The sequence below is a fragment of the Salmo salar genome, chromosome 07 (genome assembly GCF_965601325.2).
Source record: "Salmo salar chromosome 07, fSalSal1, whole genome shotgun sequence".
Lineage (NCBI taxonomy): Eukaryota > Metazoa > Chordata > Actinopteri > Salmoniformes > Salmonidae > Salmo > Salmo salar.
The window spans coordinates 66,792,099-66,815,741 of NC_138297.1; the positions used below are offsets into that span (position 1 = coordinate 66,792,099).

Below are 23,643 nucleotides of genomic sequence, written 5' to 3' on the forward strand. Positions count from 1 at the left end.
GGAGTCTTGTTACAATGGGCCAGACAGAGCCGGGAGTCTTGTTACAATGGGCCAGACAGAGCCGGGAGTCTTGTTACAATGGACCAGACAGAGACAGGAGTCTTGTGGTGGATTTGCATTCTCAGATGCCGAGTGTTTAAACTTCAGTGGTTGGATCTAGGCAAGCAGCATTCCAGCCATAGTATAATGCCCTTTTCAAAGAGTTTCTCCACAGCACCCTATGAGTAACCTAATCCCATGCCCTGTCAAGGCAGGTCAAAACCCTTCAATTACTGACAACAACACCTCAATTTAGCAGATACAAAGTCCCATCACCAGCAGCCTAATTGATGTATCTATTCATGTAACTAGATGTAATCCCACCACCACCAGTATAATTGATGTATCTATTCATGTAACTAGATGTAATCCCACCACCACCAGTATAACTGATGTATCTATTCATGTAACTAGATGTAATCCCACCACCACCAGTATAATTGATGTATCTATTCATGTAACTAGATGTAATCCCACCACCACCACCAGTATAATTGATGTATCTATTCATGTAACTAGATGTAATCCCACCACCACCACCACCAGTATAATTGATGTATCTATTCATGTAACTAGATGTAATCCCACCACCACCAGTATAATTGATATATCTATTCATGTAACTAGATGTAATCCCACCACCACCAGTATAACTGATGTATCTATTCATGTAACTAGATGTAATCCCACCACCACCAGTATAACTGATGCATCTATTCATGTAACTAGATGTAATCCCACCACCACCAGTATAACTGATGTATCTATTCATGTAACTAGATGTAATCCCACCACCACCAGTATAATTGATGTATCTATTCATGTAACTAGATGTAATCCCACCACCACCAGTATAATTGATGTATCTATTCATGTAACTAGATGTAATCCCACCACCACCAGTATAACTGATGTATCTATTCATGTAACTAGATGTAATCCCACCACCACCAGTATAATTGATGTATCTATTCATGTAACTAGATGTTACGTGGTTACATCTCATGTCCGCCTACGGCTGCTGACAAGGCATGTTCTACAAAGCACAAATGTACTATGGTTGTGTGTCCCTTTTAGGGCACTGATCTAAAGTAGTGTACCATGTAGTGAATAGGATGCGATTTGGGACGCAGTTGGTTAAGCATAGGTCTACTGCAGCTACGGTCTCGTCCATGGGAACCTTTCAGAACTTGTTCTTCTCAGACATTTCGGTCTTTTAGAGGACGACAACAGTCTGACTAACGTTTAGTCAATGTTCTCTCCTCTCTGGAGACAGTCAGCAATTAAAAACAAGAGATTTATTTCACGTTGATTCACTTAGTGGTATACTGAGATGGTCTATAAAATAAATGATATGAAGGGTGAGGTCTACTAGACTCAACAGGGTCGTGTTCAGTAGGACAAACTGTAGCAAAGGGTTTTTCAACAGATAACAACAAAAAAATGACTGTTCCTTATTGGACAAACTGTGCTGATCGTACCTCCCAGTTTCACTCTGTTTCAGGATGTTTTGTCTCCGTTTGTTGCCCACCGAATATGATCCTGTAGTCTAATCCTCCACTAACAGACCATCATTCACATCATGCCACATGGGGAAATGTGGAACAACATGGAGCAAATTAAAATCTACATCTATATCAGGAGATGTGAATATGATGCACAAGGACTGGATGAGAGAGATGCAGAGACACACAGAATGAAGATGTTTCAATCTCACAGCTCATGTCATATTACAACAGAATCAGTTCAATGCCTGATATGGGAATCATGCCAAACTAATGCCATTGTTGTGAACATGGGTTATATTGAAAGGAATTCAAAAGCAAGAGCCTAGAGTCATAAACTCTGAACTGAGTGGTTAAGTGTTGATAATAGCATAGTATTACCTTGTAACTAGTGGGTATGGTAAGTGCCTCTTCATAAAATAGATAGTTTGATAAACGGCAGCACATAGTACACTGCAACAAGTACAGTCCGCCCACTACTGTTCACTTTCACTCTCTCTGTTGTTCTCTCTCACTCCCTCTGTCTCCCCCCCGCCGTCTCTCCATCTTGGTCAGGCCGGCAGAACTGTGCTGAATTCCTCCTCTCTCCTCCTCTCTCTCCCCCACTCTCTCTCTCTCTCTCTCTCTCTCGGTCCAGGAATTCTTCCTCACACAGGCGCCGTTGCCCAGGCAACCTGCAATCCCATTAAGACCAGCTGGTCTGTTGAAGGGAGGGGTGTCCCTTAACCCCCCAACCAACCCCGCCCTCCTGAACTTTTCTATCACTTTAAACGGACCAGAGGGAGTTTACTTTAACTCCCACACCATTTTCCCTACAGACGGACGAGTCAGAGACGGAGCGAAGGAATTTAGGGGTTAAAGGAGCCCTCTGCTCTGCGACCGGGAGAAGGAGGGAAAGAGGGGAGTCCAAAGCTCTTTGCCTCATACGTTGTGTTTTAACCCTCTACATGGGTAAAGTAATACAATGTGTAAAGTAGTAAAACAAATGAGAAATACTGTCAAGTCAGGTTCTGTGATTTGGTTTAACTGCCAAGTATCACCTTAAATAAGAATGGATGATTCATTACATTATCAGTATTCAAGTATAACAAAATAATGTGTCAAAATAAAGTAATTCCTTATCAGATCAAAGATGAGCTGCATAGGTTAGCTGTAGTGACAGAGAAACAACAACATATGTACATTTGAACATTTGAGTCATTAAGCAGATGATCTTATCCAGAGAGACTTCCAGTTGGTACATTCATCTTAAGATGGCTAGGTGAGGCAACCACACATCACAGTCATAGCAACACCGTGAATCACAACAGATCTCCTAAGCCTGGTCTCACCCACAGTATCCTGGGAAATGGTCCCACGGAACCAGAAAGAAGCCAAGCTCTTAAACACAGTGCTGGGGTGTTAACAGAGCACTGAAGTTTACTCTTGGTATGTATTGTGGCTTTACATTGTATCTGAGAGTGAATGGGAGACAGAACAGTCAGAAAGGCCACTGGTGTGCTACGATCTTGTTTTGTTTTTCAGGGAGAGAGGGAAAGTTTTAGAGAGGGAAAGAAGGGAGAGAGAGGGGAGGGAGAGTTTTAGAGAGAGAGTTTTAGAGGGAAAGAAGGGAGAGAGAGGGGAGGGAGAGTTTTAGAGAGAGAGTTTTAGAGGGAAAGAAGGGAGAGAGGGGAGGGAGAGTTTTAGAGAGAGAGTTTTAGAGGGAAAGAAGGGAGAGAGGGGAGGGAGAGTTTTAGAGAGAGAGTTTTAGAGGGAAAGAAGGGAGAGAGGGGAGGGAGAGTTTTAGAGAGAGAGTTTTAGAGGGAAAGAAGGGAGAGAGAGGGAGAGTTTTAGAGAGAGAGTTTTAGAGGGAAAGAAGGGAGAGAGAGGGGAGGGAGAGTTTTAGAGAGTTTTAGAGGGAAAGAAGGGAGAGAGGGGAGGGAGAGTTTTAGAGAGAGAGTTTTAGAGGGAAAGAAGGGAGAGAGGGGAGGGAGAGTTTTAGAGAGGGAAAGAAGGGAGAGAGAGCGATGAGGGGAGAGAGATTTAGAGAGGGAAAAGGAAGGAGAGAGAGGGAAAGAAGGGAGGGAGAGTTTTAGAGATGGGAATGGAGGGAGAGTTTTAGAGATGGGAATGGAGGGAGAGTTTTAGAGATGGGAATGGAGGGAGAGTTTTAGAGATGGGAATGGAGGGAGAGAGAGAAACAGTTTTAGAGAGGGAAAGGAAGGAGGGAGAGAGAAAAGCACTGAGTCTGTGTCACAAATACAGTCATCTAACACAGATCAGTGAAGCTGCTGAGAAGAGGGAGGGAGGGAGGTGATGACATTTTGACCTTTCCACCATTGACCCGGTGAGACTCAGCAGGAGATGTAGGCAGATCTGAAACACACACACACACACACACACACACACACACGCCTGCTAGTGCCATCAACACCAGCATCATCCTCAAGCCAACAAGCAAAGACTAGCTTAAACCATATTACCCTGCTGACAGACCCAACACACACAGCTTAAACCATATTACCCTGCTGAAAGACCCAACGCACACAGCTTAAACCATACTACCCTGCTGAAAGACCCAACACACACAGCTTAAACCATATTACCCTGCTGAAAGACCCAACGCACACAGCTTAAACCATATTACCCTGCTGACAGACCCAACACACACAGCTTAAACCATACTACCCTGCTGAAAGACCCAACACACACAGCTTAAACCATATTACCCTGCTGAAAGACCCAACACACACAGCTTAAACCATATTACCCTGCTGAAAGACCCAACGCACACAGCTTAAACCATATTACCCTGCTGACAGACCCAACACACACAGCTTAAACCATATTACCCTGCTGAAAGACCCAACACACACAGCTTAAACCATACTACCCTGCTGACAGACCCAACGCACACAGCTTAAACCATATTACCCTGCTGAAAGACCCAACGCACACAGCCTAAACCATATCACCCTGCTGACAGACCCAACACACACAGCTTAAACCATATTACCCTGCTGAAAGACCCAACACACACAGCTTAAACCATATCACCCTGCTGAAAGACCCAACGCACACAGCTTAAACCATATTACCCTGCTGAAAGACCCAACGCACACAGCTTAAACCATACTACCCTGCTGACAGACCCCAACGCACACAGCTTAAACCATATTACCCTGCTGACAGACCCAACGCACACAGCTTAAACCATATCACCCTGCTGAAAGACCCAACTCACACAGCTTAAACCATACTACCCTGCTGAAAGACCCAACGCACACAGCTTAAACCATATTACCCTGCTGACAGACCCAACACACACAGCTTAAACCATATTACCCTGCTGACAGACCCAACACACACAGCTTAAACCATACTACCCTGCTGAAAGACCCAACACACACAGCTTAAACCATATTACCCTGCTGAAAGACCCAACGCACACAGCTTAAACCATATTACCCTGCTGAAAGACCCAATGCACACAGCTTAAACCATATTACCCTGCTGACAGACCCAACGCACACAGCTTAAACCATATTACCCTGCTGACAGACCCAACGCACACAGCTTAAACCATATTATAAACTGGTTCGAGCCCTGAATGCTGAAACTTTTATTTTTACTGCTCTAATTACGTTGGTAACCAGTTTATAATAGTAATAAGGCACCTTGGGGGTTTGTGGTATATGGCCACTATACCACGGCTAAAGGCTGTGTGTGTGTGTGTGTGTGTGTGTGTGTGTGTGTGTGTGTGTGTGTGTGTGTGTGTGTGTGTGTGTGTGTGTGTGTGGGAGAAAGCCAAAGGGCACAGAGTGACAAAATGAATAATACAGTGGCAACAAGTCCCAGATGTAGGACCTTTAACTCACTATGCTATCAAACAGACATATCACACACATTAACTACTGAACCAACACCGGCCTGATGAAAGACAAAGGAGACAAGCTGTCTAGTAAAGAAACTCCCAGTCAGGTCATCAGAAGAGTTCTGCAACAGGCTAGGGCTGGGTGGAGGGGATAGGGCTGGTGGAGAGTGGAGGGGATAGGGCTGGGTGGAGGGGATAGGGCTGGGTGGAGAGTGGAGGGGATAGGGCTGGGTGGAGGGGATAGGGCTGGGTGGAGAGTGGAGGGGATAGGGCTGGGTGGAGGGGATAGGGCTGGTGGAGAGTGGAGGGGATAGGGCTGGGTGGAGGGTGGAAGGGATAGGGCTGGTGGAGGATGGAGGGGATAGGGCTGGGTGGAGGGGATAGGGCTGGGTGGAGGGGATAGGGCTGGGTGGAGGGGATAGGGCTGGGTGGAGGGGATAGGGCTGGGTGGAGGGGATAGGGCTGGGTGGAGGGGATAGGGCTGGGTGGAGGGGATAGGGCTGGGTGGAGGGGATAGGGCTGGGTGGAGGGGATAGGGCTGGGTGGAGGGGAATTGGGCTGGTGGAGAGTGGAGGGGATAGGGCTGGGTGGAGGGGATAGGGCTGGGTGGAGGGGATAGGGCTGGGTGGAGGGGATAGGGCTGGGTGGAGGGGATAGGGGATAGGGCTGGGTGGAGGGTAGAGGGGATTGGGCTGGGTGGAGGGTAGAGGGGATTGGGCTGGATGGAAGGGATAGGGCTGGGTGGAGGGGATAGGGCTGGGTGGAGGGTGGAGGGGATTGGGCTGGGTGGAGGGTGGAGGGGATTGGGCTGGATGGAAGGGATAGGGCTGGGTGGAGGGTGGAAGGGATAGGGCTGGTGGAGAGTGGAGGGGATAGGGCTGGGTGGAGGGGATAGGGCTGGGTGGAGGGGATAGGGCTGGGTGGAGAGGATAGGGCTGGTGGAGGGTGGAGGGGATAGGGCTGGGTGGAGGTGGAGGTGGGGGGGTACGGCTGGGTGGAGGGGATAGGGCTGGGTGGAGGGTGCGGGGGTACGGCTGGGTGGAGGGGATAGGGCTGGGTGGAGGGTGGAGGGGTTAGGGCTGGGTAGAGAACTGAGGGGATAGGGCTGGGTGGAGGGGATAGTGCTGGGTGGAGGGGATAGGTCTGGGTGGAGGGGATAGGGCTGGGTGGAGGGTGGGAGGGATAGGGCTGGGTGGAGGGGATAGGGCGGGGTGGAGGGGATAGGGCGGGGTGGAGGGTGGGGGGGATAGGGCTGGGTGGAGGGTGGGGGGGATAGGACTGGGTGGAGGGGATAGGACTGGGTGGAGGGTGGGGGGGATAGGGCTGGGTGGAGGGTGGGGGTGATAGGACTGGGTGGAGGGGATAGGGCTGGGTGGAGGGGATAGGGCTGGGTGGAGGGTGGTAGACAGGCAGAATAAGGTGCAAGGAGACAAGCAGTGTAAGGGGCAGAGTAAAGGGCAGAGTAAGGGGTAGAGAGACAGGCAGAGTAAGGGGCAGGGAGACAGGCAGAGTAAGGGGCAGGGAGACAGGCAGGGCCCACTCTCACCAGAGCACACCTGTACCTGGTCACCCTTAATTAGGGCTACTACTAAGTGTTCCATTAGGAGCTGTTGAAAGTCAAAGAGCCTGTTTCCTTCAACCCCTGAATCCTAATTCCAGAAATCTTTCAGTCCATTTCACTTTTGACTTATTGCTTTGTAGTTCCTTAGTGGAGTAAAGGGAGGCGGGCCTCAAGTGGCCAACATCCGTGAGTGTGTTTGATCATGTTGATGTCTACACTGTCCAGACTGTTACTCAGTACAGGGAGGGGACTAGGGCTTGCATCCTAAACACTACCCTAATCCCTATATAGTGCACTACTGTTGACCAGAGCCATATTCCCTATATAGTGCATAACTTTAGACCAGAGCCCGATGAATAGGATGCCATTTGGGACACCCCCTAAGCCTACAGTGGAAGGAGAGAGAGAGAGAGAGATGACTCTGGCTCTTCTACAATACAAGCAACAACAGCCTGTTGCGTGAGGATGAAGGTCTTTAAAATCCAATAAGGGTTGAATGTCGTCTCTCTGTTTCTATTCTCTGCACGCTGGCAGATCCCTGGCCAGAGTCAGTCTTATTGTGGTTTACAATAACACACAGACCCCTCTCTCTCTTAATCAACCTCAGGATTGTCACGGAATAACAAGCCAATGACGTGGACTCACATGAACCCAGGTATTATGTTACTGTCCCACTACTACTCTGTTTCTCTCTCAGTCCTCCAGACACTACTCTGTTTCTCTCTCAGTCCTCCAGATACCACTCTGTTTCTCTCTCAGTCCTCCAGATACTACTCTGTTTCTCTCTCAGTCCTCCAGACACTACTCTGTTTCTCTCTCAGTCCTCCAGATACTACTCTGTTTCTCTCTCAGTCCTCCAGATACTACTCTGTTTCTCTCTCAGTCCTCCAGATACTACTCTGTTTCTCTCTCAGTCCTCCAGACACTACTCTGTTTCTCTCTCAGTCCTCCAGACACTACTCTGTTTCTCTCTCAGTCCTCCAGACACTACTCTGTTTCTCTCTCAGTCCTCCAGATACTACTCTGTTTCTCTCTCAGTCCTCCAGATACTACTCTGTTTCTCTCTCAGTCCTCCAGATACCACTCTGTTTCTCTCTCAGTCCTCCAGATACCACTCTGTTTCTCTCTCAGTCCTCCAGATACTACTCTGTTTCTCTCTCAGTCCTCCAGATACTACTCTGTTTCTCTCTCAGTCCTCCAGATACTACTCTGTTTCTCTCTCAGTCCTCCAGATACCACTCTGTTTCTCTCTCAGTCCTCCAGATACTACTCTGTTTCTCTCTCAGTCCTCCAGATACCACTCTGTTTCTCTCTCAGTCCTCCAGATACTACTCTGTTTCTCTCTCAGTCCTCCAGATACTACTCTGTTTCTCTCTCAGTCCTCCAGATACTACTCTGTTTCTCTCTCAGTCCTCCAGATACTACTCTGTTTCTCTCTCAGTCCTCCAGATACTACTCTGTTTCTCTCTCAGTCCTCCAGATACTACTCTGTTTCTCTCTCAGTCCTCCAGATACTACTCTGTTTCTCTCTCAGTCCTCCAGATACTACTCTGTTTCTCTCTCAGTCCTCCAGATACTACTCTGTTTCTCTCTCAGTCCTCCAGATACTACTCTGTTTCTCTCTCAGTCCTCCAGATACCACTCTGTTTCTCTCTCAGTCCTCCAGATACTACTCTGTTTCTCTCTCAGTCCTCCAGATACTACTCTGTTTCTCTCTCAGTCCTCCAGATACTACTCTGTTTCTCTCTCAGTCCTCCAGATACTACTCTGTTTCTCTCTCAGTCCTCCAGATACTACTCTGTTTCTCTCTCAGTCCTCCAGATACTACTCTGTTTCTCTCTCAGTCCTCCAGATACTACTCTGTTTCTCTCTCAGTCCTCCAGATACTACTGTTTCTCAGTTCTCTCTCTCAGTCCTCCAGATACTACTGTTTCTCAGTCTCTCTCTCAGTCCTCCAGATACTACTGTTTCTCAGTCTCTCTCTCAGTCCTCCAGTCCTCCAGATACTACTGTTTCTCAGTCTCTCTCTCGGTCCTCCAGATACTACTGTTTCTCAGTCTCTCTCTCGGTCCTCCAGATACTACTGTTTCTCAGTCTCTCTCTCAGTCCTCCAGATACTACTGTTTCTCAGTCTCTCTCTCGGTCCTCCAGATACTACTGTTTCTCAGTCTCTCTCTCGGTCCTCCAGATACTACTGTTTCTCAGTCTCTCTCTCAGTCCTCCAGATACTACTGTTTCTCAGTCTCTCTCTCGGTCCTCCAGATACTACTGTTTCTCAGTCTCTCTCTCTCGGTCCTCCAGATACTACTGTTTCTCAGTCTCTCTCTCAGTCCTCCAGATACTACTGTTTCTCAGTCTCTCTCTCGGTCCTCCAGATACTACTGTTTCTCAGTCTCTCTCTCTCAGTCCTCCAGATACTACTGTTTCTCAGTTCTCTCTCTCAGTCCTCCAGATACTACTGTTTCTCAGTCTCTCTCTCGGTCCTCCAGATACTACTGTTTCTCAGTCTCTCTCTCTCAGTCCTCCAGATACTACTGTTTCTCAGTCTCTCTCTCAGTCCTCCAGATACTACTGTTTCTCAGTCTCTCTCTCAGTCCTCCAGATACTACTGTTTCTCAGTCTCTCTCTCTCAGTCCTCCAGATACTACTGTTTCTCAGTTCTCTCTCTCAGTCCTCCAGATACTACTGTTTCTCAGTCTCTCTCTCGGTCCTCCAGATACTACTGTTTCTCAGTCTCTCTCTCGGTCCTCCAGATACTACTGTTTCTCAGTCTCTCTCTCAGTCCTCCAGATACTACTGTTTCTCAGTCTCTCTCTCAGTCCTCCAGATACTACTGTTTCTCAGTCTCTCTCTCGGTCCTCCAGATACTACTGTTTCTCAGTCTCTCTCTCTCGGTCCTCCAGATACTACTGTTTCTCAGTCTCTCTCTCGGTCCTCCAGATACTACTGTTTCTCAGTCTCTCTCTCTCGGTCCTCCAGATACTACTGTTTCTCAGTCTCTCTCTCTCGGTCCTCCAGATACTACTGTTTCTCAGTCTCTCTCTCAGTCCTCCAGATACTACTGTTTCTCAGTCTCTCTCTCAGTCCTCCAGATACTACTGTTTCTCAGTCTCTCTCTCTCAGTCCTCCAGATACTACTGTTTCTCAGTCTCTCTCTCAGTCCTCCAGATACTACTGTTTCTCAGTCTCTCTCTCAGTCCTCCAGATACTACTGTTTCTCAGTCTCTCTCTCTCAGTCCTCCAGATACTACTGTTTCTCAGTCTCTCTCTCAGTCCTCCAGATACTACTGTTTCTCAGTCTCTCTCTCAGTCCTCCAGATACTACTCTGTCTCTCTCTCAGTCCTCCAGATACTACTCTGTTTCTCTCTCAGTCCTCCAGATACTACTGTTTCTCAGTCTCTCTCTCAGTCCTCCAGATACTACTGTTTCTCAGTCTCTCTCTCAGTCCTCCAGATACTACTGTTTCTCAGTCTCTCTCTCAGTCCTCCAGATACCACTCTGTTTCTCTCTCAGTCCTCCAGATACTACTCTGTTTCTCTCTCAGTCCTCCAGATACTACTGTTTCTCAGTCTCTCTCTCAGTCCTCCAGATACTACTGTTTCTCAGTCTCTCTCTCGGTCCTCCAGATACTACTGTTTCTCAGTCTCTCTCTCGGTCCTCCAGATACTACTGTTTCTCAGTCTCTCTCTCGGTCCTCCAGATACTACTGTTTCTCAGTCTCTCTCTCGGTCCTCCAGATACTACTGTTTCTCAGTCTCTCTCTCTCAGTCCTCCAGATACTACTGTTTCTCAGTCTCTCTCTCAGTCCTCCAGATACTACTGTTTCTCAGTCTCTCTCTCTCGGTCCTCCAGATACTACTGTTTCTCAGTCTCTCTCTCGGTCCTCCAGATACTACTGTTTCTCAGTCTCTCTCTCAGTCCTCCAGATACTACTGTTTCTCAGTCTCTCTCTCGGTCCTCCAGATACTACTGTTTCTCAGTCTCTCTCTCGGTCCTCCAGATACTACTGTTTCTCAGTCTCTCTCTCGGTCCTCCAGATACTACTGTTTCTCAGTCTCTCTCTCTCAGTCCTCCAGATACTACTGTTTCTCAGTCTCTCTCTCTCGGTCCTCCAGATACTACTGTTTCTCAGTCTCTCTAGACAAAACCAGATGAACAGAGAGAGAGAGACAGAGAGAGAGACAAGACAGGGGAAAAGTACAGTGAAACAGTTGAGTCTTGAGGTTGTTTGGGCCTCTCAGGGTTGAACAGCGAATGCATCATTCTGAATGTTCCTCTGCTCTGGTCTGAGGTTTCGGCCTCTTTCTCTGAGAGACAGCTTGTTCTGTATCTGACAGCTATATCCTCACACACATCACACCTTAGAGGTTTAGAGAGACAGACCAATCAGGTGGGCAGACGTGGTTTTCCAAGAGCTCTCTCTCTCTCTCTTATCAAAGACACATTTTTCCACGGCGCTCCAGGGGAGGGTTGGAGAGAGAGAACGCCCCTGAAGCTACTGTGTGGGCGAAGGATGAGAGAGAGAGAGGAGACAGAGCGAAACCGGTTTCTGGAGATGACACGCTTCTCATTAGCAATAGATTGACAAATGAGAGGAAAGCGGAGTCCTTAGCTTTGTGACACTGGCTAGTGTGAGGAACAGTACAGGTAACTTGCCACAGGCAGTACCATAACCACAGAAACACACGCGTGTACCCCACCCCAGTCAGGTCCTCTAGCTGCGAGAGAGAGAGAGACAGAGACAGAGACAGAGACAGAGACAGACAGACAGACAGACAGACAGACAGACAGTAACAGTAACAGTAACAGTAACAGTAACACCATAGAGCCATAAAGACTGACTGGGCTCGTCTTTGTTTTCATGTCCAGGCATGCTTCATGTCAATTATTAATGATCTTCATTAAGTCAGCCATGGTGCTTTAAAGACATTTCAACATCCCTCCCAGACAGTACCTACCACGCATCCCAAATAGCACCATATTCCCTTTATAGTGCACTACTTTAGACCAGGACCCCCAGGGCAGTCAGGGACAGACATCACCAGCCTCCATCTAATATAGTAACTCCACAACAGTCCCTCCTCCTCCTCCTGGAAATGAGTGCTGTTCTGAGATGTGAAGGAGGACGACGAGGAGGTGACTTGCTGTTTACTGATAAAGATAAAGTAGTTACCACATGGACATCCTAACAAGTTACTACACAGCAGCACATTCCTGATAGGGTATAGGCCTAGACCACGCCGGCAGAGAGAGAGAATGTGTTCCAAATGGCACCCTATTCCCTATACAGTGCACTACTTTAAACCAGAGACAGTAGGGCACTACATAGGGAATACGGTGCCATTTGGAACACAAACTGAGTCAGTCAACATGATGTGGGATTTAAAAAACACATTAAGTAATTACACAGCAATAACACAAAATGGGGTGAATTTCAAGTTAGTTCCTAAAATTGTCACTACTTGCCTCAGCAGTGTGAATGATTTGACAGACTAGGGGGTATTTATATTGGGTTAATTTAACATACTTTGTGGTGGGGACTAGGCTATTTCTGGAGACGTCTGGAAATCACAACAATTTCTAAAAGCTTGTTCACTAGGCTGAAGCTTATTTCTTTCTTTCACCCAGGGTTCATTCCTTTCACTTAAGGGACACCCAGACATTTGAACGTTTTGTTGTAGCTCTGAACTAGCTTACCTGATTCAAGTAATCAAGGGCTTGATGATGATACTGAACAAAAACACATCATGTAAAGTGTTGCTTCTGTGTTTCATGAGCTGAAGAAAAAAAGAATCCCATTTTGTGCACAAATCTGTTTCCATCCGTCTGTTAGTGAGCATTTCTTCTTTGCCAAGAGAATCCATCCACCTGACAGGTGCAGCATATCAAGAAGCTGATTAAAAACAGGTGCACCTTAAAAGAAATTAAAGGCCACTAAAATGCACAGTTTTGTCACAACACAACGCCACAGATGTCTCAAGTTGAGGGAGTGTGCAGTGGCATGCTGACTGCAGGAATGTCCACCAGAGCTGTTGCCAGAGAATGGAATGTTCATTTCTCTACCATAAGCCGCCTCTACCATTGTTTTAGAGAATTTGGCAGTACGTCCAACCCGGCCTCACAACCGCAGACCACATGTGTGGCTTTGTGTGGGCGAGCGGTTTGCTGGGTGACCCAAGGTGGCGGTGGGGTTATGGTATGGGCAGGCATAAGCTACGGACAACCAACACAATTGCATTTTAAATCGATGGCAATTTGAATGCACAGAAATACCGTGACGAGATCCTGAGGCCCATTGTCGTGCCATTCATCTGCAGCCATCACCTCATGTTTCAGCATGATAATGCACAGCCTCATGTCGCAAGGATCTGTACACAACTCCTGGAAGACATGTTACCCATTGAGCCTGTTTGGGATGCTCTGGATCGATGTGTATGACAGCGTGTACCAGTTCCCGCCACAATATCCAGCAACTTCGTACAGCCATTGAAGAGGAGTGGGACAACATTCCACAGGCCACAATTAACAACCTCATCAATCAACAGCCTGAGATGTGCTGCGCTGCATGAAGCAAAATGGTGGTCACACCAGATACTGACTGATTTCCTGCTCCATCAACAAATGCATATCTGTATTCCCAGTCATGTGAAATCCATAGATAGGGCCTAATGGATTTATTTCAATTGACTGATTTCCTTATTATGAACTGTAACTCAATAAAAAAATGTAATTGTTTCATGTTGAGTTTACATTTTTGTTCAGTATAGTTGACAAGTTGAATCAGGTGCGCCAACTCTGGAATAGTTCCAATACAAGCAACGGTGGGGGTCCGTCCCCGAGGTTTGAAAACACCTGTACGGTGTCCCCTCGGGGGTCTTGGTGGTCCTCTAAGCACCATGTAGGCCCTGTACTCCCACCACCTCAGTCACACAGGGAGGCATCGAAAAACCACTGACTGTCTGACTCACCAGCAGTGATTCAGCCTCCAGTTTGAGCTTGTTTACCGCTGCCCCGGAATACTTGTTTGTTTTTTGGGAGGCCAGAAACGGCAGGTCACTGCAGCTTCTTCTACAGTATATTAACTTAAAGGAGAGAGAGAGAGAGAGAGAGAGACAGAAAGACAGGGAGATAGAGAGAGAGAGCGACAGAGCGACAGCGATAGAGAGAGTCAGCGATAGAGAGAGACGGACAGAGCGATAGAGAGAGAGCGATAGAGAGAGACATACAGAGCGATAGAGAGAGAGCGATAGAGAGAGACATACAGAGCGATAGAGAGAGAGCGATAGAGAGAGAGACATACAGAGCGATAGAGAGAGAGCGATAGAGAGAGAGCCATACAGAGCGATAGAGAGAGACAGAGCGACAGCGATAGAGAGAGCGACAGCGATAGAGAGAGAGAGAGCGATAGAGGGAGAGAGAGCGATAGAGAGAGACATACAGAGCGATAGAGAGAGAGCGATAGAGAGAGACATACAGAGCGATAGAGAGAGAGCGATAGAGAGAGAGCCATACAGAGCGATAGAGAGAGACAGAGCGACAGCGATAGAGAGAGCGACAGCGATAGAGAGAGAGAGAGCGATAGAGAGAGAGAGAGCGATAGAGAGAGACATACAGAGCGATAGAGAGAGAGCGATAGAGAGAGACATACAGAGCGATAGAGAGAGAGAGAGACATATAGAGCGATAGAGAGAGAGAAAGAGAGAGAAAGAGAGAGAAAGAGAGAGAAAGAGAGAGAGAGAAGAGAGAGAGAGAAAGAGAGAGAGAAAGAGAGAGAGAGAAAGAGAAAGAGCGATAGAGAGAGAAAGAGAGAGAGCGATAGAGAGAGAGAGAGAGAGCGATAGAGAGAGAGAGAGAGAGCGATAGAGAGAGAGAGAGAGAGAGAGAGAGACAGACAGACAGAGCAATAGAGAGAGAGACAGACAGAACGATAGAGAGAGAAAGCGATAGAAGAGAGAGAGAGAGACAGAGAGCGATGGAGAGAGAGAGAGAGAGAGAGAGAGAGAGAGGAGAGCGATAGAGAGAGAGAGAGAGAGAGAGAGAGAGAGAGAGCGATAGAGAGAGAGACAGAAACAACTTTTGCTCTTTGTCTGTAAGAATGTACCGTGGTACGGTGGGGAATGTGAAAGCGTTAGTTCATTCTCTTGCTTACACAGAAGAACGCCTCTGCTCATAGGAATCTGCTGTGAGTGCTATTCCTCTAAACGTCTATTGGCTAAGACCTGAAATAGGTCGCTGGGTCTGCGTCCCAAACGGAACCCTATTTCCTTTATCGTGCACTACTTTTAACCAGAGCCCTATGGGAAAGGGAATAGGGTGCCATTCAGGGTGCAACCTCTTAGTCACATCTCATGTATAAACCTTTTACTGTATCTGCAATGGGGGGGGGGGGGGGGGGGGGCTGTGAGCTAATTCAGTTCTAACTAAATGTTTATGTAAAAACAGAGGGAGCTAAAAACACGTGAGAAAATGAGTCAAGAACGGTCCACCACCCAAAGGACATCCAGCCAACTTTACACAACTGTGGGAAGCATTGGAGTCAACATGGCCAGCATCCCTGTGGAACGCTTTCGACACCTTGTAGAGTCCATGACCCGACGAGTTGAAGCTGTTCTGAGGGGAAAAGGGGTGCAATATTAGGAAGGTGTTCTTAATGTTTTGTACACTCCGTGTACTCAATGAGTTAAGACAACGTGGCAATATACATGGGGTACCAGAACCAAGTCGATGTGCAGGGTTCGAGGTATTTGAGGTACATATGTCCATCCTTCCCCTGTAAAAACATTTATCAAGGTCAAGAATACAAGCCGTCAGTCTTTCTGGCCATTGAGAAATGTCCTATGTAATTACCAGTTGAGAGTCAGCAAGTTTCTCCCAGTCCGAGACACTATTTTCATTCAGCAGAGAGACAGAGAGAGAACTCTGACAATAACAACAAACTGTTTCAAAAAGCCCCCATAATATACTGAACAAAAATATAAAAACACAACATGCAATCATTTCAAACACTTTACTGAGTTACACTTCATATAAGGAAAAAATATATAATTATGTCCTAATCTATGGATTTCACATGACTGGGAATACAGATATGCTTCTGTTGGTCACAGATACAATACATGACCAAAAGTATGTGGACACCTGCTCATCAAACACCTCATTCCAAAATCATGGGCATTAATATGGAGTTGGTCCCCCTTTGCTGCTATAACAGCCTCCACTCTTCTGGGAAGGCTTTCCACTAGATGTTGGAACATTGCTGCTATAACAGTCTCCACTCTTCTGGGAAGGCTTTCCACTAGATGTTGGAACATTGCTGCTATAACAGCCTCCACTCTTCTGGGAAGGCTTTCCACTAGATGTTGGAACATTGCTGCTATAACAGCCTCCACTCTTCTGGGAAGGCTTTCCACTAGATGTTGGAACATTGCTGCTATAACAGCCTCCACTCTTCTGGGAAGGCTTTCCACTAGATGTTGGAACATTGCTGCTATAACAGCCTCCACTCTTCTGGGAAGGCTTTCCACTAGATGTTGGAACATTGCTGCTATAACAGTCTCCACTCTTCTGAGAAGGCTTTCCACTGGATGTTGGAACATTTCTGCGGGGACTTGCTTCCATTCAGTCACAAGAGCGTTAGTGAGGTCGGGCACTGATGTTGGGTGATTAGGGTTGGCTCGCAGTCAGCGTTCCAAATCATCCCAATGGTGTTCGATGGGGTTGAGGTCAGGGCTCTGTGCAGGCCAGTCAAGTTTTTCCACACCGATCTCAACAAACCATTTCTGTATGGACCTCGCTTTGTGCACGGGGGCATTGTCATGCTGAAACAGGAAAGGGCCTTCCCCAAACTGTTGCCACAAAGTTGGAAGCACAGAATCTTCTAGAATGTCATTGTATGCAGTAGCGTTAAGATTTCACTTCACTGGAACTAAGGGGCCTAGCCTGAACCATGAAAAACAGCCCCAGACCATTATTCCTCCTCCACCAAACTTTACAGTTGGCAGTATACATTGGAGCATGTAGCGTTCTCCTGACATCCACAAAGCCCAGATTCCAATGGCGGCGAGCTTTACACCACACCAGCCGACACTTGGCATTGCACATGGTGATCTTAGGCTTGTGTGAGGCTGCTCAGCCATGAAAACCTATTTCATGAAGTTCCTGACGAACAGCTCCTGACCAACAGTTCTTGTGCTGATGTTGCTTCCAGAGGCAGTTTGGAACTCGGTAGAGAGTGATGCAACCAAGGAGACTTTTTTTTTTACACGCTATGGACTTCAGCACTCAGCGGTCCCGTTCTGTGAGCTTGTGTGACCTACCACTTCACGGCTGAGCCGTTGTTGCTCGCTCCTGGGCAGCTCTAACAAGACAGCAATTTGATGAACTGACTTGTTATGACGGTGCTAAGTTGAAAGTCACTGAGCTTTTCAGTAAGTCCATTCTACTGCCAATGTTTGTCTATGGAGATTGCATGGCTGTATCCTCAATTTTATACACCTATCAGCAACGGGTGTGGCCGAAATAGCCGAATCCACTAATTTGAAGGGGTGTCCATATACTTTTGTATATATAGTGTAACTTTAAAATATAAAATTGCCCCACAGTCACCATGGGGCCACTCTGTTTACTACGTTGACATCAGCAAACCACTCGTCCACACCACACACGCCGTCTGCCGTCTGCCCGGTTCAGTTGAAACCGGGATTCATCTGTGAAGAGCACACTTCTCCAGCGTGCCAGTGGCCAACGAAAGTCCGTTACGACACCCAACTGTAGTCAGGCCAAGACCCTGGTGAGGATGACGAGCACGCAGATGAGCTTCCCTGAGACGGTTTCTGACAGTTTGTGCAGAAATTCTTTGGTTGTGCAAACCCACAGTTTCATCAGCTGTCTGGGTGGCTGGTCTCAGACGATCCCGCAGGTGAAGAAGCCAGATGTGGAGGTCCTGGGCTGGCGTGGTTACACGTGGTCTACGGTTGTGAGGCTGGTTGGACGTACTACCAAATTCTCTAAAAAGACGTTGCAGGCGGCTTATGGTAGAGAAAATTAACATTCAATTATCTGGCAACAGCTCAGTTGGACATTAACGCAGTCAGCATTACAATTGCATGCTCCCTCAAAACTTGACACATCTGTGGCATTGTGTTTCAGTGGCCTTTTATTGTCCCCGGCACAAGGTGCACATGTGTAATGATCATGCTGTTTAATCAGATTATTGATATGCCACACCTGTCAGGTGGATGGATGATATTGGCAAAGTAGAAATGCTTACTGACAGGGATGTAAACACATTTGTGCAAAACATTTGAGAGAAATATGTTTTTTTTGTGCGTATGGAACATTTCTGGAAACTTTTATTTAATCTCATGAAACCAACACTTTACATGTTGTGTTTATATTTTTTTGTTCAGTATAAATAGTCTCACTTATCCGTCATCTTTCCCCTCCTCTTGAAAGCACAATATCACTCAGTACATAAAAAGAACACATTCTCTCTCCCAGACCCAGCTTCTGGGCCCTGTCCAATTTATGACATTTGGATTACATCCCAAATGGCACCCTATTCCTTGTATAGTGCACTACGTTTGACCAGAGCCCATAGGGAATAGGCTGCCATTTGGGATGCACTTTGTAGCAAGCGGCAGCACAGGCATTCCAACACACCAGTGGTGGAGGAGTGGGTTAGTATAACATTGGTTTCAACGTGAATGTCCTCTTACTATGAGGCCCGCTGTGGAATGAGTTCACTCTCTCACACACACTCACTCACTCACCCCTCCCTGGTTTACCAGTCTCTAGAGACCTAGTATTATGCTCAGAGGTCCCGTCAAGGGCCAGCCTCTTTCCTTTCTGAAATACCCCAGGCAGGATCAAAGCCCTGTGTCAGTCAGTCAGCCGTGGCCTGACATCTCTGTTAACCTTCAGGGAAGAATCTCAAATAAAATATCTAGCTATTTAATCATCCTACAAAGGGGTTCAATCTCTGGCTATTTGATCATTCTATACAGAGGTTTTGACCACGCTGTTGGATGATAGAGAGAGAAGCAAGTGTCACTTTTTGCACGATATGGAAATGGGAAAAATGCATGAACGATATGGAAATGGGGAAAAATGCATGAACGATATGGAAATGGGGAAAAATGCATGAACGATATGGAAAAATGCATGTGAACGATATGGAAATGGAAAAACGCATGAACGATATGGAAAAACACAGGAACGATATGGAAATAGAAAAATGCATGAACGATATGGAAAAACGCATGAACGATATGGAAATGGAAAAACGCAGGAACGATATGGAAATGGAAAAACGCATGAACGATATGGAAATGGAAAAACGCATGAACGATATGGAAAAACGCATGAACGATATGGAAATGGAAAAACGCATGAACGATATGGAAAAATGCATGAACGATATGGAAATGGGAAAATGCATGAACGATATGAAAAAATGCATGAACGATATGGAAATGGAAAAATGCATGAACGATATGAAAAAATGCATGAACGATATGGAAATGGCAAAATGCATGAACGATATGAAAAAAATGCATGAACGATATGGAAAAATGCATGAACGATATGGAAAAATGCATGAACGATATGGAAATGGAAAAACGCATGAACGATATGGAAAAACACAGGAACGATATGGAAATGGAAAAACGCATGAACGATATGGAAATGGAAAAACGCATGAACGATATGGAAATGGAAAAACGCATGAACGATATGGAAATGGAAAAACGCATGAACGATATGGAAATGGGAAAATGCATGAACGATATGGAAATGGAAAAACGCATGAACGATATGGAAATGGGAAAATGCATGAACGATACGGAAATGGGAAAATGCATGAACGATACGGAAATGGGAAAATGCATGAACGATATGGAAATGGGAAAATGCATGAACGATATGGAAATGGGAAAATGCATGAACGATACGGAAATGGGAAAATGCATGAACGATATGGAAATGGGAAAATGCATGAACGATACGGAAATGGGAAATGCATGAACGATATGGAAATGGGAAAATGCATGAACGATATGGAAATGGGAAATGCATGCAGGGGCATTCATGACTTGAGGTAGTAGTCTGAACTGGGATTTGATTTGAGCAACATGACCTTTCAGTTAGTTAATTGTTAGTTATATAAAAAGATGGAGTGAAAATGACATGGAAAACACCCAAGAAAGAAACGAGGATTCATTTGGCCATGGTGGTTCTAGCTGCATACCAACAGCATATTCTACCAGAGAGACCACACACACACACTACACACACACAACACCGTTTGATGATAGAAAAGTGTTGGGAGGATGCTTTCCTGTCTGGCACATTCGTGACAATGTGGTGTGTGTGTGTGTGTGTGTGTGTGTGTGTGTGTGTGTGTAAGAGTGAGACGCTCCGTCGGCTGAAACTGAGACGCCAAATATATTCACCCAGATTCTCTCACCAGGGAAGCATCTGCAGAAACGGAGAAGAGGAAAAAGCTGGGGGCAGGAGAAGAGGGGGCAAATTCATACTATTTGCTGTAATTTGTTTAGTCTTTAAAACTGGAGCCATTTCCTGGTTGTTTGAGAGCAGCGAGCCCAGAGCGACTCAGATCTTTCAAGCTGCAGTGTGTCTGGGTCTACACTGTTCATATCTATCAGACAGAAGTCAGGCAGGGCAGACCGACACAGGAGACCAGAGGCACAGGCTGTGTCCCCAAATGGAACCCTATTCACAATCCTTATATAGGACACATAGGACTCTGGTCAACAGTAGTGCACTATATAGGGAATAGGGCTCTGGTCAACAGTACTGTACTATAGAGGGAATAGGACTCTGGTCAACAGTATGGTACTATATAGGGAATAGGACTCTGGTCAACAGTATGGTACTATATAGGGAATAGGGCTCTGGTTAACAGTATAGTACTATATAGGGAATAGGGCTCTGGTCAACAGTACTGTACTATATAGGGAATAGGACTCTGGTCAACAGTATAGTACTATATAGGGAATAGGGCTCTGGTCAACAGTACTGTACTATATAGGGAATAGGACTCTGGTCAACAGTATAGTACTATATAGGGAATAGGGCTCTGGTCAACAGTACTGTACTATATAGGGAATAGGACTCTGGTCAACAGTATAGTACTATATAGGGAATAGGGCTCTGGTCAACAGTACTGTACTATATAGGGAATAGGACTCTGGTCAACAGTACTGTACTATATAGGGAATAGGGCTCTGGTCAACAGTACTGTACTATATAGGGAATAGGGCACTGGTTAACAGTAGTGTCTATATAGGGAATAGGGCTTTGGTCAACAGTAGTGCACTCACTATATAGTGAATAGGGTTTTGGTCTAAAGTAGTGCACTATATAGGGAATAGGGCTCTGGTCAACAGTAGTGCACTATATAGGGAATAGGGTTGAATTTGGGGACGCTAACCTAGTGTGCATAGCAGTGAGTGGAGTTGATCTGATGTAAATTGATACCAGGAGCTGGACAAGACTGTCCCCTGTCTAAATGTTGGGACTGTAACACATCCACTTTATTACATGATCCCATGTGGGAGCAGATGTTCCCTCACAGTAACCAGGGCCTGTGTTTACCTCTAGACTGTCTGCAGGTGGGGACAGGTTAGATCTACATGTAACCAGGGCCTGTGTTTACCTCTAGACTGTCTGCAGGTGGGGACAGGTTAGATCTACATGTAACCAGGGCCTGTGTTTACCTCTAGACTGTCTGCAGGTGGGGACAGGTTAGATCTACATGTAACCAGGGCCTGTGTTTACCTCTAGACTGTCTGCAGGTGGGGTCAGGTTAGATCTACATGTAACCAGGGCCTGTGTTTACCTCTAGACTGTCTGCAGGTGGGGACAGGTTAGATCTACATGTAACCAGGGTAAATGACACAGCTCCATTTGAAGCAGACATTTCAACAGTGAGAAGCCACAGCTCCACACCAGCACTCTGGACAATCTGTGGTGGAGAGTTAGGCATTTAACATCTCCTTCCTTATCTATAGTGTGTGTGTGTGTGTGTGTGTGTGTGTGTGTGTGTGTGTGTGTGTGTGTGTGTGTGTGTGTGTGTGTGTGTGTGTGTGTGTGTGTGTGTGAGTGTGAGTGTGTGTGTGTAACAGATCAAGACTTTGTAGACAGCTATCAGGCATTACACAATCCGCCTGTCATGTCATGTATACACCAGCATCAGGACCCAGAGTCCCGTCATCCTCACCACCAGCATCAGGACCCAGAGTCCCGTCATCCTCACCACCAGCATCAGGACCCAGAGTCCCGTCATCCTCACCACCAGCATCAGGACCCAGAGTCCCGTCATCCTCACCACCAGCATCAGGACCCAGAGTCCCGTCATCCTCACCACCAGCATCAGGACCCAGAGTCCCGTCATCCTCACCACCAGCATCAGGACCCAGAGTCCCGTCATCCTCACCACCAGCATCAGGACCCAGAGTCCCGTCATCCTCACCACCAGCATCAGGACCCAGAGTCCCGTCATCCTCACCACCAGCATCAGGACCCAGAGTCCCGTCATCCTCACCACCAGCATCAGGACCCAGAGTCCCGTCATCCTCACCACCAGCATCAGGACCCAGAGTCCCGTCATCCTCACCACCAGCATCAGGACCCAGAGTCCCGTCATCCTCACCACCAGCATCAGGACCCAGAGTCCCGTCATCCTCACCACCAGCATCAGGACCCAGAGTCCCGTCATCCTCACCACCAGCATCAGGACCCAGAGTCCCGTCATCCTCACCACCAGCATCAGGACCCAGAGTCCCGTCATCCTCACCACCAGCATCAGGACCCAGAGTCCCGTCATCCTCACCACCAGCATCAGGACCCAGAGTCCCGTCATCCTCACCACCAGCATCAGGACCCAGAGTCCCGTCATCCTCACCACCAGCATCAGGACCCAGAGTCCCGTCATCCTCACCACCAGCATCAGGACCCAGAGTCCCGTCATCCTCACCACCAGCATCAGGACCCAGAGTCCCGTCATCCTCACCACCAGCATCAGGACCCAGAGTCCCGTCATCCTCACCACCAGCATCAGGACCCAGAGTCCCGTCATCCTCACCACCAGCATCAGGACCCAGAGTCCCGTCATCCTCACCACCAGCATCAGGACCCAGAGTCCCGTCATCCTCACCACGAGCATCAGGACCCAGAGTCCCGTCATCCTCACCACCAGCATCAGGACCCAGAGTCCCGTCATCCTCACCACCAGCATCAGGACCCAGAGTCCCGTCATCCTCACCACCAGCATCAGGACCCAGAGTCCCGTCATCCTCACCACCAGCATCAGGACCCAGAGTCCCGTCATCCTCACCACCAGCATCAGGACCCAGAGTCCCGTCATCCTCACCACCAGCATCAGGACCCAGAGTCCCGTCATCCTCACCACCAGCATCAGGACCCAGAGTCCCGTCATCCTCACCACCAGCATCAGGACCCAGAGTCCCGTCATCCTCACCACCAGCATCAGGACCCAGAGTCCCGTCATCCTCACCACCAGCATCAGGACCCAGAGTCCCGTCATCCTCACCACCAGCATCAGGACCCAGAGTCCCGTCATCCTCACCACCAGCATCAGGACCCAGAGTCCCGTCATCCTCACCACCAGCATCAGGACCCAGAGTCCCGTCATCCTCAC

General features: G+C 47.4%; 1 protein-coding gene across 2 annotated transcripts in view; it reads right to left on the reverse strand.

Moving 5' to 3' along the window:
- Nucleotides 1–23,643, reverse strand: part of LOC106595397 (fibroblast growth factor receptor substrate 2) — a 62,917-nt gene that overhangs the window by 33,476 nt on the left and 5,798 nt on the right. The window lies entirely within an intron of this gene.